Here is a 14,387-nt window from a genome sequence, read left to right on the forward strand (position 1 = left end):
ACGTTTTGAAGAGAATTTACTTTTAGAAATCTTTTCATTCCACAGCATATTATATTCTCTTCCCCTAGGAGCAATACGCAATGTTACTGTAATGTTACTTGCTCCGTTTAAGGGTTTTATTAAAACAACGCTATCATGCTTTCTAGTTTTGTAAATTTAATTGGATCCTTATCATAATAATACGAGGATTTTTAAAAATATATATATATTTTGACGACCTCCGTGGGCGAGTAGTGTGTACACCGGTTTTCATGGGTACGCCACTCCGACGTCCCGGGTTCGATTCCCGGCCGAGTCGATGTAGAAAAAGTTCATTAGTTTTCTATGTTGTCTTAGGTCTGGGTGTATGTGGTGCCGTCGTTACTTCTGATTTTCCATAACACAAGTGCTTTAGCTACTTACATTGGGATCAGAGTAATGTATGTGATGTTGTCCAATACTTATTTATTTATTTTTGTTGGAAATATGTTGTTGTCTTAAAGATAAGGTAAATATTACAAAAAATATTCTCTATTTATATCCGTATGATATGTCTAATTCAAAAATGGCCCATAAGCTACTAAAACCTTTATGTACATAATATTTATTTAAATTTTAGATTTTTTTATATCTTTTTTAATTATAAAATTCTTGTCAAAGTCCGGTTTCAATATCAAAAATCGCTGGTAAGTTGAATTACCATTGCTATTATACATTTTATTCTTTTTTTGGAAATAAAATACGACCGTTGTTTAACCAATAGCCGAATCAACAATGTTTTAAAATTCATTTCATACTTGCATCATAAACTGAGCTCGTATTTTAACTTCATTAAGTAACTGCGGAGCACGGCTAGCATGTAACATAATAGCAAAGTTTGGTTTTCCATACATAAACTTTGTCCAATAAATCACGTTTTGAACGGAAGCGTCATACGCATTATTATCAAACGATATTAAAGAATTTAACTCGATATGGCTTTTTTGCATTTAATTAAAATTAGTTATGGATTTTAGGTAACTTCAATTCAGATAAAAAAAAATGTATATACATTTCCTAGATTCAATGTTAAATTGTCATAAATCTATGTCATATTAAAAAATTTAAACATCTTTAAATCGCACGATATCTGCTTCTTTTAAATTTTATTTGGGCCATTATTTTTTCAAGTCTAGCCCTAGGACTAACATACATTTTATTAAATTCTTTAACTTAATTTACTGATTATAATGATTACATTTCACAACATTCATATAGTATTAAAGAACAAATACTTACGATGTAATATTGTCTCATTAATTTCTTTTTTTTTTCTCGTAGGTTCTTATTTATCGTGTATATAATATTCGAAGAAACGAAAATTTCATCCCATAAAAGCTCAACTTAAAATTATCATTTCTAGTTACCTAAAATTACGCGTATTATTTCTGAGTAAAATTGATATTGCGATACAATTACCTTGAATGTGAATAGGGCTCAAAATTATATGATATTTTACAGTCAAACTTTCCTTTAACTCATATTATTACGCGGTAATGCTGTTTCGGTATCAGGTCTGGGTGAGCCAATGTATTATAAGCACGAAATCTTTATTGAACGTTTTCTAGTAGCTACAATTCAATGTCGTTTTACTGACTGTCCCATTTCAATATTCCATTATCCCAAGGGCGGATTTGAAAGCTTGCAAACTGGGCGGCAACGAAGACACATCTCTAGATCACTTTGAAACTAGTTGGAATAAATTTTCAGTGTTCCTAAAACCCAGTTAATACGAATATGGGTTTTTTATAAAAGGAAGTAATAGCTTGGTGGTGGGGCTTTTTGCATGCCCGTATGAGTATCACTCACTTAGCACATATATGCCGCCAAACAGGTATTTTTTTAAAGTATGAATAAGCTAGTGTATCTACATGAGACATAGTATCTTAGTTCAAATTGTTGTTTGCGCATTGACAATGTAAGGACTGGTTAACATTTCTGACACCATGACCCATTACTCTAAATAGCCAGTTACTCTAAATATTAAAAATATATATGTAAATTTGCTTAGTGTATTTGATGTGTAACATTATCCTCCCACTTTCGTAAAAAGGGACGGAAGTATGTAACAGGAAGTCAGGGAATTGAATTGACCAATGAACGAGTGCGGTGCTTGAGCTGACTATAAGATGGCACCAACGATTTCCGAGAGGATATTATGTATATTATTAATACGAAAGTCAAGAAGATGTCACATGATATGAATTATACGCGACTACTGTAAAGATCACTAGTTTTCTTTTTTTTAATCAATTTAAAATTAAATCTCGTCCCCCTATTTCATCCTATATATCGTACATACTTATAGTTCTAGAATTATATTTATATATCTAATTTAACATAAAACTCATACGATGCTCATCCGTCACGATTGGTAATTCCAGAGTTATTCCGGTCACTTTCCGTGACATTGGTGACGCCTATATTTGGAAAGGTCTTTTTTGCTTTGTCACGTACTGCGTTAACCGAACGAAATAATTGTAACCTTTATTTATATAAACATAAAGTATATAATGGAATAATTGGAATTCGAATTAGAAATTAGTAGAATTACGTAGATCGTATCAACAAAAATGGGTATGTTATTTTAATAATATTGTTTGATACGAACTCAATAAATGGAGTTAAATAGTTAAGTTACAATTTAAGCAGTTCAAACTAACTGCTATTGTTATTACCGAATAAAGTTTTCTGCATCCGCAAGTTAAATATTAACTAACTTTTCCGCTTGAAAGGCTTGAAATAAAATATAATCATATTTTATTTTGCGGAGACCGTCGAAGTCGTCGTTTCGGTTCAACCCTAGGTTCCAGGTATCATTAATAAAAGAAAACAAAGTCGTTTTATATTAACATATATCGTACCAGTGGTTGTCCGTAACTTCGCTTGCATTTTAGTGTGCGGTCGTCAGATGTAAGGCATAAAAAATTTCCAACCAAATTTCATAAATTTCAGCATTCAAAAATTCAGTGGTTTGGTCATGGAAGAGTAACAGTCAGACAGAGTTACTCCCGTATTTATAATATTAATATAGATTAATCATTATGTATAATATTATATTTATGATAAAATGATGTGAAGTTAGAGGATCTGTTTATTTTCATAGGATACTTGTAGTAAGCTGAATGCACTGGTCTACTGAATTGGTTTAAAAATATACACTATTGAGTTTCATGTTAGCTCTTTTGAAAATATTCGACATTACGAAATATTTTAATTAGAAATTGAAACGAGCATCACGTTTTTGAAGAGAGCCGTTCAATGATATTATTTGTCGCTGAGTCAAATATTTATTGTTTGTCAAATAATAATTATATTGTAAGCATTAATTATATTGCCTATATAATCAATTTCCCACAATATTATAGTATTTTTTTTACTTACACTCAATATATTTGCTTTGCTTGACAATTAAAAAAACTATTATCGATCGTACGATCGCAGTTAAAAGTGAAGCATTAGAAGTGTTCTTTCAGAATTATTACACTTTGAGACGTTACATATAAAAGATGCTCTAAAAAATTTTAAAATAATGTAAAAAATCGCGCCTAATAAAGTTTAACTTAATGTCAAACTACATATTTATCATAGTATGAAACATTCTTCGATCAAGAGAAGTTTTCGAGTGAATGACGGACGAAAAATTATAAAGTACAACGATACGATAACGATATAAACACGACTTGTTCGAATAATGACAACTATATTCGTATAAATTATTAACAAGAAACGTTCGCGTGGCAATTTAAAAAAAAAACAAGTAATTTATTGCGTGGACATATTGTATAACCTTTTGATAAAGAAAATAAATTTGTTTTAATACTTATATAATTGATTAGCTGCGGCATGATGTAATTTTTACACGGTGTAAGAAAAATTACTTGAATATTACTATAATTCAATGTAGGAGATCTATTAAAGTTACCACGAGAACAAATCAATGGTAACTCGGTGGTGGTTCGTGGTAACTTTAATAGATCTATCTATTAAAGTTACCACGAGAACAAAGTCTTAGGTTAATTTGTGTGCAACGTAATGTACTGCACTGCACTGTAGTGAAAAATTCTATCGCAAAATTTTTACACGTACTGGATTTTTAATTAAGTTTCATACCCTAAAATATTATGCTTGGATACAGAACTTAAAATAATATTCACTTACAAATATGTATATATGTATCAAAGCAATCGATAGAATCTTTTCTTTTTAAATTAGTACTGCTTTTCTTTATCATTACTTCTTTTAATACTGTTCTTTTTAATTGAAATATTTTTCTATAGAAATATGTGTGCGACATCCGTTCAAAGAAATTGCGAAAAATATCTTTATCAACGCAAATCACGTATAATGTAACATAGGGTTGCTATAAAATGTATAATTTACATAATCGATTACATAGACTTAGGAAAAATATTAAAAATGAAACTTTAAAAAAATAATAATGAAATGACCAATAGGACCGAATATATGATTTTGTAACAAATATTTCAGATTGATACCCGAGCAAGACGAGCTGAATCTTCACGAACTTAATTAGTGTTTAAAATCCATCTCGTGATCAGCGGTTACGGTAAGCATCGCGAAGGAATATGTAAAACGTATATCCAAGACGCAGTGGCGCTTCATGGTAAAATCAACGGAAGATGAAATGGCTGATGCAATTCAAGCCGCTGGTTGAACGACGTTGTTTAGTAAAGTAGCTAGGCGTTTTATTGATAATCTATTTAACTTTAGGTATGTATCATAATATATGTATATTTATATTATAATACCTACCGGCCCTGTCAGATTTGCTATTTCATTGGATTATGAAAGTGGTACACATTATTAATCCAATGGAATAATATATAGATAATAGATAGTTTTTTTTATAGTAGGTATAAGTAGGCGGACGAGCAAAGCGCCACCAACATTGAGATCTAAGATATTATCTTATATCTGCCTAGTGTCCCTAGAATATAATATAATATGTCCCCAGTGCCTGTAGATAGATACACTTACTCATTCGCCTTCAAGCCGAAACAAAAAAATACTAAATATTGCTGTTTGCTGGTAGAATAACTGTTGAGTGAGTTGGTACCTACCCAGACGGGCTTCCACGAAACCCTACCACCAATACAGATGGCTAGTACTTCTTGGGAATGGCTTCCAGTACGCTAAAATATGAAATACGACGAAACTAATATAATTGTTTTATTAACATAACAAAAACGCCTCCAATTAGACTCGATTCTCCAGTTAAAACTTCGAGGAAAGCTAAAAGTTCGTTCAAATTATTTTGTAAGAATTTGTAAAGGTTTTGTTGCCCACAAAATGGCTTAATCTAATTGGATAATCTAAACTCACCTCTCAATCAAGTTTTCAAGTGATAACTTTAAGAATAATCGTTTCTGAAATCAAACAATTTATTTCGATTTATAATTTAATTTTCAATATTTCTTTTTAATTATTTTAATAAATAAACAAGCTACTAAAACATTACTCATAATTTTTTAATCATTTTGTATTATTGCGATTTTAATTTTTCAAAATGAAAATTAATATTTCTTCAATTAAATAAACTAGCAATAAAACATTATAATTTACTTGTCATTTTTTAATCGGTTGTTGTAGCATTGCGATTTTAATTTTAATATTAAAATATTTTATTTATTTTAATGAAAAAGAATATTGTATTTTAAACACGCAATACCTGACCAAATACAAGAGTATCTCTAAATCTATCAAGCTCTTTAATAGCTATGGCACTTAATAAAAATATACCAATCATCTAAAAACAACGTCTTTCTCCTGTCATACGTAATATTTTATTTCGATTGCCATTTAATCGAAAAGTATTATCGAGGTAATATAAACCAGTAAGAGAAGGGGAACACAAACGCTAGTCATACGTCGAATAAAAGTCACGTGAGGAGAATGGACTTAATACCGCAGACAGATATACCGCAGTGAGAACATCCACAAGAGAATCGCTATGAGTATGTCTGTGTGTGCGTTTAAATTGTATGCATTAAAATAAAATGTTTTTAGAATGTGTTTATATCTATCACATTTTCGACACGAAATCAAAATAATTCAACTGATATAAGACAAAATTTGATATCGCCTTATTAAAAAAAAAATCAGTTTATCTCAGGAATATTTTTTTATAAATTCTAAGATGTTTTAATTTTTACGTTCGCATGAATCTATATGAAAAAAAAAGAATAACAAATGAATTAATTTACTGTTTTCTTTTGTTTTTTATTTTGACAGAATACGTAATTTAGCAATTAGTATAACACTATGGCGTCAGTATCAAGGTTGAGGTGACCTTCAGGTCTATTGCAAACCTGTCTATCTTTTTTTAAATAAAAAATAAACTGATATAGTCTCATGTAGAAATATAGGTTTAAAATAAAATTACTCATTCACATGTAAAAATATAATTTCGTGTACAGAGTGTATGTATATAGTGAAATAACAATATTAGCAAAAGCAAAAGGAACACAAATTGTTCCGTCCAGTCTTGTTACCTAAAAAAATATTTTTGTGAAGCGAACAGAGGTCGTTTGTATGCAGTACATACAAAAGGTTCGGGTAGAGCTATCGTCTATTTGTTTTCATTTGATCGTGTTGAAACTTTTTCAAATCAAATGTTGTGCAGGTACTTTTTTTTTTATAACACCGGCAATTTATATGTCTCAAAATCACAAGTTAATACTCTTAATTATATATTTTTTACATACAAAAGTTATGTATACATTTATCACTTGTGTTCAAAGTCCTGTCCTCTTAAATTGAGGTTTAATGATTTTACGTACTTTCAACGGACGGAAGTATAACACTAAGCTGTTATCAATCATTTAATAAATTTAATAAACATAATCAGTAACTTTAATTGGGCCGATTCATAATTAGTCATTATACTCTGTTAATTCCTCCTCTATCCTATCCATAAAAGTTTTCTCATTGTTTCGTCCAATACACACTAAATTAAAGTCACAAGAATAAACAATAATTTAACATTCAGCACCTTAATTCTAAGCTCATAAGGTTTAAACTCGTGTGCGATACAATTAAGATCTCACACGTAACATGTGGACGTCAAATGAAGCTGTTCTATTACACGTGTCTTGCAAGGGTTTTACAACAACCGCATCCGTTATTAATATAGAATTCAAAATATACTCGAAATTCAAACGAATTATGTATAAGTACTGACGCTGATCTTCTAATTTTACATCTTTGTTGCTCGCCGTTAATATTCTATATTAAGCTTAAAATATGTTTACAGGATCAAGAAATAATACTTATTAAGGATTTAGTTCGCTTAGTATTTTGCTACGCTGTATTAAAAAACCTATCTTTTTATTAATCTAATATCAAGACAATGACCGTTTAATAGGAATGTTTTTTTTTTAAATAAAATGTTTCTCTAGTATTTCTCCTCATAGTTTTCTTTTAATATATATATATTTAATTTTATAAACGCCAATAATCATTATATTATATATAAAAGTAATGAATTATACATCTAAATATAAATAATGAACCAAAACGTTCCTTATGAAAACCTGTTTCTTTTTTGAGTTTTCTACGTTCAGACAGACATACAGATAATATACAGTCATCTACCAAACTATATTTAACTATTATACGTATCTAACTTTGAAGGATACTACGTATGTTATATTCAGAACGTTTGAAACTCATTACTTACGCCTCTAAAGCGACTTACACCCCGGAAATGACGTTAATCATCTAATTTAACGTCATTAATATACGCAATGGAAGTTTGTTATTTCATACGTATGACCTTTGTGGAAATGATTTGTGCCTTAAGTAATCCTTACTATGAAAATATAACAGTCTTCCCTTGCATTATATTTTGTATTTGTTAATGAACAAGATGTTTAAGTATAGTTGTCATCCGCGTCTTCGCTCGCGTTTTACGGTTTGGTCGTAAGGTGTTAGACGTAAAAGTAACTTCCTACATACAAACAAATATCAATGAATTCGGTTGAGTAGTTTGGCCTTGAAAGAGCAACAGACAGAGTTACTTTCGCATTTATAATATTGGTAAGTATAGATGATACATTCGAAAAGAATATCTAAATAAACGTCAAAATCAAAATATACTTTATTCAAGTAGGCTTTTATTTTTGAATCGTCATTTAATAAACTATTTAAAGTAGAGCTACCACCGGTTCGGAATGTAGATTCTACCGAGAAGAACCGGCAAGAAACTCAGTAGTTACTCTTTTTCAACATCTAAAAATACAGTCATGTTAGTTAAATGCAATTATATATGTATGTTATGTCTCCTGCCTGGAAGTCAATAAGCATTAACTCCACGCTTTTTTATCACCAATATAATCTTGTATTGAATAATATGCCTTCTTTACCAATGTATTTTTTATAATTAACTTATATCTATGAAAGTCATTGAGTCACTTGTATTATATTAAAAATAAATAATTTGTCTTGCCCAGAATATCCCCGCTAGACAGCGCTGCATCATTTCAGCATTGTCACTCAAATCATTGAACAAATCGCCATAACAATGGCCTGTACATGTAAACACAGGCAATATAACGTCTGCCAGGTTTGTTAGTCTTATTAGAAAGGAAAAAAAACTCGTCGTAAACAAACAATTTCGCTGAGCATATTATTGTGAACGGATTCTAAATTGCCTTGTTTGTCCTCAACGACGAGGTACTCAGAGAAAAATCTTTATAAACATGCATTTTTCTTTACAAAATTTTACAAGCCAGCGCAACATGTAAGCGCTATTCAAATTATTATTCCGGTACGTGTTCTATGAGTTGTATAAATTTCAGCTTAATATCATATAATAAAAACATTCTAGGGACTTTTGAGTAATACTTCTGAATTTGTTTCGCCGGTACTTCTCAGGTCAGGGTATTTTCTTTTACAAACAAGTGTTAATGTTTAATTAGACAAACGATAAGCAATCAAATCAAATCAAAATACTCTTTACTGTACACCAATGAACACATACATAAATCACTTTAAAGAAAGATACACAAGTGGCTGCCTTATCGCTAGAACAGCGATCTTTGCCAGACAACCTTAAGGTATAGGAAAGATACAGAGGTAAAAAAGTATGTGTAATGCTGTGTATTGAATAAAGGAATTTGATTTTAATTATTATTACGTGGAAAGATTACATGGAACAATGAAATTTGTATCTATTTCAAATTCGCGCTGAACTTTTAAAATGTGAAGAGTGTTCCTTCCTTAGTGCTGGGACCTAAATATTTGAAACGAATATATAAGTTTTTTATTTCACTGAATATATTTAGTAACATTATAAATAACAGTTGTGCTTTGCTTTTACACGCCTAGAATGCACGCAAGTGTTTTGCAACGCTATACTTTGAACTGTGATTTATACACCTTCAACTATTTCTAACCACTTTATAAAGCACTTCTATCATAAAAAAATATACTTATCCCAAGGAGACATCTCAAAGAATAATACTGACAATGTTATACTAGTTTATTAAGACAAATAAACTGAAGGTTCTTGACACAAACAATTGCTTATTTTCAGTGGTCGATTATTATTATTAATTGAATAGCTTTGCCGAATGGCCCAGTGGTTAGAATACGTGCATCTTAACCGATGATTTCGTGTTCAACCCAGGCAAAGCACTACTGAATTTTCATGTGCTTAATTTGTGTTTATAATTCATCTCGAGCTCGGCGGTGAAGGAAAACATCGTGAGGAAACCTGTATATGTCTAATTTCAACGAAATTCTGCCACATGTGTATTCCACCAACCCGCATTGGAGCATCGTGGTAGAATATGTTCATAAACACAAATTGTAGTTTGTGTTTATAATAACAAATTATAACTCAGAACATCTAAGAAGAATGGAGGACAGCTCAGTATTGCTTAGTTACTTTAACGTACATTAAGAGCTGCAATGGTCCAGTCACTAGAAAACATGAATCTTAACCAGATATTGCTAGTTCTTATCCAGACAAGTACTATTGAATTTTTGTGTGCCTAATTTGTGTTTATAATTCATTTGTAACAGGCTTAGAACTTGCGGAGGCTATAATATAATTCGCATATGAGAACTAGCCAAGTCAGACCTTAGGCAACAATATATTATCGTAAGTTATAAGAACAATGATACTTTATGTAGTTATAAATAAATTTCAGGAAGGACCATTGAACTTGGCACCCATTTAGATCTCACTTCTTTTGTCGTTGAAGTCAACAACCAAGGTACATATCATAATATTGGACTTGGCTCTCATTTTTACATTTATGTTTTTGATGGGATATCACTACTTTTTGTATATAAATTATTAGTAGGTACTTATTAATAACAACATTAATACTAAATGGTTTTTGTTAAGCTATTCTATTTTCCTACGTTTACGGGGTATGATTGTCTTTTTTGTGATACGTTATATATTTTCTTGTACCTCTGAAATGTTCGAGTGAATTGCCCATTCAGTGTCCGGATTTTTTTTACGCGTTTTCTGTTTATACTTAATTTGGCCAAGTTGGGGCGGTATAACGTGCGCAGACGGTTGTACTCTACAATAGAGCTCTCTTGTGCCTTCATTTGACTTGGACCTAAATTGATAAGATGTACTCTATCTAAGGTTTTAACTATGAAGAGGCCAACGTAAGCCTGCTCTTTACTAAATATAGAGAAGCCTATGTCGAGAAGAGCACTGTCAAGGCGAAGGCCTTGTGATTTGTGGATAGTAGAAGAATATGCTAAGCAAATAGAGAATTGTTTCCTTTGAACATATACATTACTTAATATCTGAAACTTGGTTTTGACTTCTAGTTTGCAAATTAAATGATGTTTAAAATGAATTGTTATTTTACATGCGCTATTGCTGTTGTCGACGTCCCAATGTACCTTCTCTATTTTTCCATTGGACCCATTTACCAGTCCTTTGCAGTCATCAGCATGCTTGCTCGATACTGTTCTTCCAAGCTATAAGAATCCCCGTTTGTAGCGCTAGAGTACATACTTAAATCATCCCAGTTACGATATACATACTCTACTACAGTCTCACGAAACCTATTTTTATATTGTCGTATACTAGTATACTCAAACAAATAATATGCAATCGAATAGACTAGGCAGCTTCCATCGGAAGGCATTGGAACAATTCTTATGAGCGCGGTTGCCTCTCGCTCGGACACGTCCGCGTCAAGGTTTTATCGCAACGCTCCTATCCCGCTGCTCCGGCGTAGCGTGGCGAGCCGTGTACCGAAATGCCTATTATTATTATTTTTTAAAGTATAATGATTTTGCACCATTGATGTGCGCTAAATGCCAATTAATAACGTAATAAATACGAAAGTCGACTATACTCATAAGTACTAAAACGGAAATATTGGGATTTAAAAAAATTAAGGGTAGTATTCAAGTCGTTATATATTCACGTGAAGACCTTAAAATCCACATTAAGACCGGCTGTCATAAGTTTTGATTGCTGGTTCTTACATCATTTTTTTTACAGTTATTAGAGGAACTAAGTATATAAGTGTTCCTAATAGACCCAATAAAATGAAAAATTATAATAAAATAATAAAAATTTACCAGTTTCAGATTTTTTCCTTTATATCGGCCTAATTATCTACCTGCATGCCAAATTTGAACTTTCTAGGTCACCTGGAAGTAGGTTATAGTTTTGATCTATAGGTCAGTCAGTGATAAAAATGACGATATTTAGACATTAATATCTAAATAACCGTTTGAGATGCGTTTATGAAATTTGGAACACATATGTATCTCGCGAGTCTCAATATATGAACCAAATTTGACACGTTTATGTTAGATAGTTTTTGAGTTATGAGGAGGTCAAAAGTGGCTCCAAATGGTTGTTGTGTAATATTACACACGGTGCTGCTCGCCAGTTCTGTTACTTGAACTTGGCTGACACGCTACCGCGTGTCTAGATAATACGAATAAAAAGATACATAACTAATGTCACACATAAACGGCTTCGTATTTGTCGTGATGGGAAAATGCCAACTGACGCCAGGGGGGTGATCAATTCTTTAATTAGTACGACTAAACAGAATTGGGAAGGTGTCTCTGCTATGTCACGTGTAACACCAAGGGATTCCCCTTAAGTTATAAAATACTCATATGTACGGATATAAGAACACTAATGTCCGGTTATATTCAAGATTCGCTTTGTTTACGGATTTTTGTGTACCGTACACAGAGCGTAGTTAAAAAGTTCTTATAAAAACGTAGGTATTGGAATTGCATATATTTAACGAAAAAGATCGATTACTGATGTAAAATAATGATTCGTTAAATATGGAAACCTGGCTTTATAACCTAGATCATTAAGTTTTTCAAAGGATTTTTTTTTTAAACCAACTTACAGTTTCAAATAAAAAAAAACAATCAAACTCGTCAGCTGTATTAAATAAGAATAGAATAATGTATCGTTACTGACTATAAATGTTCAACTGCTGGGCTAAGTCTGCCTTCCCCATAAAGGTTTGGAGTTTTCGACCATACTTCCTCGATGCAGAATCGCGGATACACACGTGATACAGGATTTCATTAAAATTAGACACATGCAGGTTTCCTAACAATGTTTTCCATCACCGCCAAACACGAGATGAATTAAAAACACAAATTGTAGATTCAGTGGAACTTGCCTTAAACCCGAAATTATCGGTTGAGACTCGTTTAGATTTAATATAAATAAAATTAGAATAGATTTTATTATATTTTTACTAAAGTATGCCAAGCAATTCCTCGCCTAGATTTACACTGGCACACTCATCAATCAAACTGGAATAACAACTCAGAACTCCAATCCATGTTTTTTCACACTCAATTTTATGTTAAGTGGTACCTACTTAAATAAAAACTTTACACACACATAATGAATGTTATGAAAAAATATGCTAATTATATACACACAAGCAAAAATTTAATTCAAAATAGAAGAGGATATCAAGGGAGATGGTTTATTTTGATATATTTAATATTCTTCCTTCACTGAATATTAAAGAAATTTCCAATGAATTTGATAATTGTTTTTGTGTTTGTGGGTGTTTTCTACCAGTATTGCGATTTGTAACTTATTTCTTAGAACGCGTTGTAATGTCTGATTAGCGCGCTCAAACTAACTTCAACGACGTTGAAACTTTACACAAAAACTTTTTCTCAATGTTTAAAAATGAAATATTAAATATGATTAGATATTACTGGCACCGTCTCCCAAATTGATTTATTATAAGTGTTTAAAATTTTTAGTAAGTGTTTGTAATAGTTCCGATGTGCATATGCAAACCGCTTTATGCATCCAATATAATATGATTATTTGAAGCTAAACATTTTATTTAAACCTATACGATATATTAATTTAAACGAAAGTGTTCATATACAAAGTAATTTCTAAAACAATTCAAAGATGTAAACAACAAAATATATAAACTACAGGCAATTGTTATAAATATAATATAGTCATTAAAACAATAATCTTACCTCCCTGATGAATAAGTTTCAGTACGCCCGCCTAGAAATCTCTACCATATACTTCAAAACTTAAAGACACAGCGTTAAAACGCACTCACACTATAATCCATGTACATATAGAAACCTTCACACGTTAATAAAAAACATACTATACAGGGAATTTATCGAATAAGTGTTTTATTGTGTCGAGAAGGCGCGTTCAAACATCGATATTAAAAATTTACGGAGAAATACTGAGGGTCGGAACAGACGCGGGCGTTCCTGACGCGAGCTTGCTTCGGACTGGGGGCGATGCGATGGGCGGACTTGTTACCATAGATTAAACAACTGAACTTAACTGTATCAAACATAAGTCGTACAGGTGACAGTTTTGTAGTAATTTAAATCTTATCTTCATTTTCATAATTATCATAATTTTACTAATGAATCGATGCGATAAATTTTTCATTTTATTAAAAATAGTGCAAAAAATACAGTATCTTTATAATTATTTACGCTAATAAAAACAATAATAAGGATCCAAAGTAGACCACTGGAAAGGACACAGATCTTAACTAAGGATCCGGAGTCAAGACCGAACAAACAGCATTGGGTTTTTATGTGCTTGTAATACATTTTGTCCTCAACGATGAAGGAAAACATTATGAAGTCCGCAAATGTCATATAAGATAACCTTCTTTTCCAACGAAAACCCTTTGGGAAATTTCCGAGTTGAGTTTAAATGTTATTCATAAACATTATAATGATATTTAAAAGAAATGATTGTTATTACAATTAAAATTTGAACATTTTATTCACATAAATCTTCATTCATCTTTGTAACAGTGTAACAATAAAACCATGTACAAGTTCCTCGTATAACTGAAGCCTAAAGATAG

At 31.3% G+C, this 14,387-nt stretch overlaps 1 protein-coding gene across 3 annotated transcripts in view; it reads right to left on the bottom strand.

The window, feature by feature from the left end:
* Positions 1-13,793, bottom strand: part of LOC113397957 (uncharacterized) — a 150,705-nt gene extending 136,912 nt beyond the window's left edge. For all 3 annotated transcript variants that reach the window (XM_026636493.2, XM_026636494.2, XM_026636492.2), the window contains exon 1: positions 13,519-13,793. The gene's annotated coding sequence lies outside the window, so the exon portion shown is untranslated. The remainder of the gene's footprint in view (positions 1-13,518) is intronic.
* Between the last annotated feature and the right edge of the window lie 594 nt (positions 13,794-14,387).

The sequence above is a fragment of the Vanessa tameamea genome, chromosome 13 (assembly GCF_037043105.1).
Source record: "Vanessa tameamea isolate UH-Manoa-2023 chromosome 13, ilVanTame1 primary haplotype, whole genome shotgun sequence".
Taxonomy (NCBI): domain Eukaryota; kingdom Metazoa; phylum Arthropoda; class Insecta; order Lepidoptera; family Nymphalidae; genus Vanessa; species Vanessa tameamea.